The sequence below is a fragment of the Erinaceus europaeus genome, chromosome 3, assembly GCF_950295315.1.
Source record: "Erinaceus europaeus chromosome 3, mEriEur2.1, whole genome shotgun sequence".
Taxonomy (NCBI): Eukaryota; Metazoa; Chordata; class Mammalia; order Eulipotyphla; family Erinaceidae; genus Erinaceus; species Erinaceus europaeus.
In genome coordinates this window covers 111,500,575-111,506,574 of record NC_080164.1, presented here as the reverse complement: position 1 = coordinate 111,506,574, position 6,000 = coordinate 111,500,575, and the positions used below count along the sequence as shown (strand labels likewise).

Here is a 6,000-nt window from a genome sequence, read left to right as displayed (position 1 = left end):
CTTGGGGGTCTCAACTGTTGTTTCGCTAATACTGCCATTCCTTTCCTCCAATGTTGTTTTCATTTCTGTGATTAATAAGTTTATTATTGCTTGCATACTTTTCTTATCTATGGTTACTTCTGGCTGATTTGTAGTTTCTTCCGGGCTCTTGTCTTCATTCATTGGAGTAGAAGTTTTATTTGTTTTTGATCTACCCATTTTTTGATTTATGTATTTCTTTTTTTATGCTCTGTTGTTCCTCAGTTGTTGTGTTTTGAGCACAAGCAATACTGTACTAAATACCTTTATGACAATTGCACTCACCAACCTCAGGTATTACAGTAGCAACTGAAGCAAGTATTGAAGCAGTTTAATCACAATCAGTTAGCCATACAATTTCTCCAGTCTGTGAAAAAATAGTAACCAAATCCCAGTGAAGAAGAAAGAGAAAAGAAAGAAGGGATAGCAAGAATAGACAGCTATGCAAATCTACTATCCACTGTATATTCTAGGGGTAACAAGAGGGGAAAGGGAACTAGAACAGAGATACACACATAGAGAGTCCACTCTGAGTCAGATTTCTTCCCCAAAATAATTCACAAATTCAGAAAGGCAAAGAAGAAGGAAGAAGTGTATGACAAGAGAAAAAAAAAAAGAAAAGAAAAAGAAAAAAGAGACAAGTGATAGAAAAGGGAAAAGATAAGAAAAAGAGCTATAATTAAAGAGCAGTGAAAAGAAAAAAAAATCCTCAGGACTAGACAAGGATGGCTGAAATAGACAGTTATACAAATCTACTATCCACTGTATATTCTAGGGGTGGCTAAAGGAGGAATGGAAGTTGAGCAGAGACACTCGCAGTGAGAGTCCACACTGAGTCAGAATTCTTCTCCAAAATAATTCCCAAATGTGTATCAGTGAATTCAAAAAAGCATACTGTTTGGTGGTGTGGGGGCTGGGGCCTGTGGCTTTGGAAGCTGTAGGATTAAGGAAGAAAGGATGACAAGAATGAGAAAAAGAAGAAAAAAAAGAGAGAAAAAAAAGATAAGAAAAAGAACAGTCATAAAAGAGCGGTGAAAGGAAAAAATTTATTTATTTATTTTTAATTATTTAATTAGCTATGCAGGGTGAGGTGGGGGTTGGCTACTTAGAAAGAAAAAAAATGGCCAGAGGTTTCAGAAGGGTATAGACTTAGAATGAATGATACTCCCTGGTGGGAAAGGAATTTGGTAAAGACAGAAGTTCAACAAGGGAGCCTGCTAGGAGCTGGTTCCCAGGGATTGGTTATGGGGGGGTGGGGAGGGGGAGGAGGTGTGCTTTATAATTAAATGGAAAAAAAAATTTCCCCCCTTTTTTTCTACTCTATTTATTAACCCAAATTAAGTTATAGTCACCTCCTTTGTGTTACCGCTAGGACCCCTTATTGATAGGCCTACTAAAGGCAGAAAATCCTACCGTTTCCAGAAGGTGTGGTCAGAGCTCAAGCCACTAGCAGCTTCTCAGTCCACCATCTTCCAGGAACTCCCCCATCTTTCTCTTACAGTCAAGTGGGAAGATTGATTTCAGGGCAGGTAAGGAAGGGATTCTGTAGTAAAGTAAGGGCTATAATTATTAGATGGTTCTGCTAAGTAGCAGAATTCAAGTTCATTCTCACTTTAAAAAATATCTATCCATGGGCAGGGGGTAGATATCATAATGGTTATGCAAACAGACTCTCAAGCCTGAGGCTTCAACGTCCCAGGTTCAATCCTCATAAGCCAGAGCTGCTCTGGTAAAAAAAAAAAAAGTCTGTATTTGTTATTTTTTATTTATTTGATATGAAAAGAGGCAGAGAGAAGAGAAACGTGCAGCACTGCTTCCCCACTCATGAAGCTTTTCCCTGAAGTTGCGGACCAGAGGCTTGAACCTGGATCCTTAAGCACAGTAATGTGTGCATTCAACTAGGTGTGCTACCACCTGTCCTTATCTTGATTTTATAATTAAGTGGGAAGTTTGATTTCAGTGCAGAATTCTGTAGATAACAATAAGTAAAATAACCTCAAGCTGTTAAATGTAGTAATCTCTGTCATATGAGACTGTGGGGGTCAAGGTACATTTATTTATTTATTTTATTAATGACAATATTGATTTTAAAAGTTATAAAATAACAGGGATATAATTCCATACTGTTTCCACCACCAGAATTCTATATCCTCACTCCCTCCACTGGAAGCTATAGTAGTTCTCTTAAGGTAGATATGGGTTAAGTATTATTGCTACAACTATCTGTCTATATTTGTATATCCAATTATAAAATATTTATAGCTTATTATATTACTTTGTACTATTTTTTTCTAGAATCCACAGCAAATGCAAGCAAACAATAAAGTAGAAAGTAATTCTGGGTTTTTTGACCGATCAGCTTAATGCCTAAATGGAAGACTGAAGTTCTCAGACGTAAATCCATGGTTCCTAAACTTGATTATAACTCACTAATAAATGTCATGACATTGTTCTTCAGTAGTCATTGTGTTTTGGAAATGGAAACCCTGCTTTGTGCTCTTCCTAATTATAATGTCTATGATTATATCAAACCCTACAGATCTTGTGTCAAGCAAGCATCCTGTGCTGCACTATACAGGGAGTTCTTTTTCACAGCCCTTTCTGAGCTTCTTTAGATTTCACATGTGATACCAGACTATAGTGGTTAAGACTTCCTACTTCTAGTTCAATGTTTATTTACTATTTACTTTTGATAGAGACAGAGAGAGATTGAAAAAGAAGGGAGAGATAGGGAAAGAGACAGAGAGAGACACCTGCAGCCCTGCTTCACTGCTCATGAAGCATCCTCCACCTGCTGGTGGGAACTGGGGGTTTGAACCCAGGACCTTTACTATAATGTGTTTGCTCAAGCAATGTGTACTTACTTAGTGACTGTTTAGTATAAAAGAGAAATTCAGTATGTTATATACAACAGTTACTTCAGGCAAATGTAAAATACATATTGTTCCCTTAATCATCTCTGTGCATATTTCAAATGAACATATGTTATTTTTATACTAGGAAAACACATGGACCATGTGTTTATGTATCTGTACTGTATTTGGGAATGTGATAATCATATCATAAAGGTAAGATCCCTTGAATGGGGCTGTGTCTAGAACATCCCTCCATCCAGGTACACATATCACCTCATTCCAGGACTTTGGTTTAAACTCTAAGTCCCTATCTGTAGCAGAGAAGCTTCATGAGCAGTAGAATCTGTAGGTGTTTCTTCTCTGTCTTTCTCTTTCTGTCTCTCCCCCTCTATTAAAAAATGGTCACTAATAGTAGTTGAATCATGTAGACACTGAGCCCCAGCAATAACCCAGGTGGAAAAACAAAAAACAAAAACAAAAGAAAACACCTCAGCCATGCAAATAGAGAGGGTATTTGCAAGCATTGACCCAACCCAGGAAATTCACTGTTTTTATGTGCATAGATAGCACAGATTGTCCTTGTTAAGAGTCTGGCATCCAGATGGTGTTATAAATTTCCTTTGCATTTAATTTACAGTAATATATATATATATATACATATATATATAGTAAAAAATAAGACATTATTTATATAATAAAGAAATGAAGGGTTCCTTGTAATCCTCTACAAACAAAAGATGACACATTGTTCCCTGGGATACTTGAAAAGAATAAAGAATATTTAATGGAAGGAGACTGTATTTTAAGTACAAGATTCAAAACAGTAACTCTTGTTCCTTAGCCAAGAATGCAAATATGTAACTAGCAGAAGGTTAAAAGAGGAGAGAGCAAACTTCATATGAATAAAGTAAAAAATATATATAAATATGCTTCTTATTTCAGACGTAAGTGAAATAAACTTTTATCTTAATTAAATAGGATAAATAGAAAATATATTAAAATATTTCATTGTAACAGGAAAAAAATAGAGGATCATATTGTATCTTGGATTTGATTTTCCAAGCTAAAGAATCCCTTATTTATGGATTAGCATTTGATTTGGTTAAAATATAGTTGGATTAGCAAACAAAAAATTAAATAATTTCATCCATGAACATCTCCCCATTTATTTCAAGTTCATTGCATAGATTCTACCCTATTCATTTTGAGAGGGGGAAAGAGAGATGATAGAGGAGAGAGAGAGAGAGGGAGAGGGAAGTGGAGAGAGAGAGATTCAGATTGAGAGAAATACTCAGTTCTAGTATACTGTTGTGTTGTGATAGAACATGGGAGTCTCAAGATTGCAAGTACAAGGGCTCTAATGCCAAATTCTTTGAGTGGCCTGATAGAAACAGAAATAGGCTGGGAGTATGGATCTACCTGCCAGTATCCCTGTCCAGCAAAGAAGCAGTTACAGACTCCAGAACTCCCATCTTCTCCACCCATTAAGAAATTTTGGTCCATAATCCCAGAGAAAGAATATGGAGGCTTCTAATGGAGGGTATGGGACATGGAACTCTGGTGATGGCAGCTGTGTGGAATTATACCTCTCTTATCTTATAATCTTGTAATTCTTATTAAATCACTAATAAAAAGTAAACATATTCTCACAGGAGTGAAGTGATATCTCATTGTTGTCTTGATTTGCATTTCTCTGACAATCAGAGACTTGGAGCATTTTTTCATGTGTTTCTCGGCCTTTTGGATCTCTTCTGTGGTGAATATTCTGTCCATGTCCTCCCCCCATTTTTGGATGGGGTTATTTGTTGTCTTGTTGTTGAGTCTGGTAAGCTCTTTATATATGTTGGTTATTAAACTCTTATCTGATGTATGGCATGTAAAGATCTTCTCCCATTCTGTGAGGGGTCTCTTGATTTGGGTAGTGGTTTCTTTTGCTGTGAAGAAGCTTTTTAATTTGATGTAGTCCCATAGGTTTATACTTGCCTTAGTCTTCCTTGTAATTGGATTCGTTTCATTGAAAATGTCTTTAAAATTTATGCGGAAAAAAGTTCTTCCAATATTTTCCTCTAAGTATCTGATAGTTTCTGGTCTAACATCCAAGTCCTTGATCCACTTGGAATTTACTTTTGTATTTGGTGAAATACAGTGATTCAGCTTCATTCTTCTGCATGTTTCAACCCATTGTTTCCAACACCATTTGTTGAAGAGACTCTGCTTTCCCCATGTAATAGTCTGGGCCCCTTTGTCAAAGATTAGATGTCCATAGGTGTGGGGCCTCATTTCTGGGCTCTCAATTCTATTCCACTGGTCAGTGTGTCTGTTCATGTTCCAGTACCAAGCCAAATGCTGGAGAGGATGTGGGGTCAAAGGAACCCTCCTGCACTGCTGGTGGGAATGTCAATTGGTCCAACCTCTGTGGAGAACAGTCTGGAGAACTCTCAGAAGGCTAGAAATGGATCTACCCTATGACCCTGCAATTCCCCTCCTGGGGATATATCCTAAGGAACCCAACACATCCATCCAAAAAGATCTGTGTACACATATGTTCTTGGCAGCACAATTTGTAATAGCCAAAACCTGGAAGCAACCCAGGTGTCCAACAACAGATGAGTGGCTGAGCAAGTTGTGGTATATATACACAATGGAATACTACTCAGCTATAAAAAATGGTGACTTCACCATTTTCAGCCGATCTTGGATGGACCTTGAAAAAATCATGTTGAGTGAAATAAGTCAGAAACAGAAGGATGAATATGGGATGATCTTACTCTCAGGCCGAAGTTGAAAAACAAGATTAGAAAAGAAAACACAAGTCGAACCTGAAATGGAATTGGAGTATTACACCAAAGTAAAAGACTCTGGGGTGGGTGGGTGGGTGGGGAGAATACAGGTCCATGAAAAATGATGAATGAAATAGTGGGGGTTGTATTGCTAAATGGGAATCTGGGGAATATTATGCATGTAAAAAAAAAAAAAAGAAGTAGAAACGCAAAGCAGAAATTGACTGAGTTTGGAGTATGGCACCAAAGTAAGAAAGCAGAAGTATACTAGAGTTTGCAGTGAGTACCTCCCTAATACTTCCTCTCCACTTTTCCAAGCTTTGGGTCCATGATTGCTCAACAATTTG

General features: G+C 37.3%; 1 long non-coding RNA gene across 1 annotated transcript in view; it reads left to right on the top strand.

The window, feature by feature from the left end:
• Positions 1 to 306: 306 nt before the first annotated feature.
• Positions 307 to 6,000, top strand: part of LOC132537518 (uncharacterized) — a 171,815-nt gene continuing 166,121 nt past the window's right edge. Inside the window, exon 1 of the long non-coding RNA XR_009548984.1 lies at positions 307 to 659. This is a non-coding gene — a long non-coding RNA (uncharacterized LOC132537518). The remainder of the gene's footprint in view (positions 660 to 6,000) is intronic.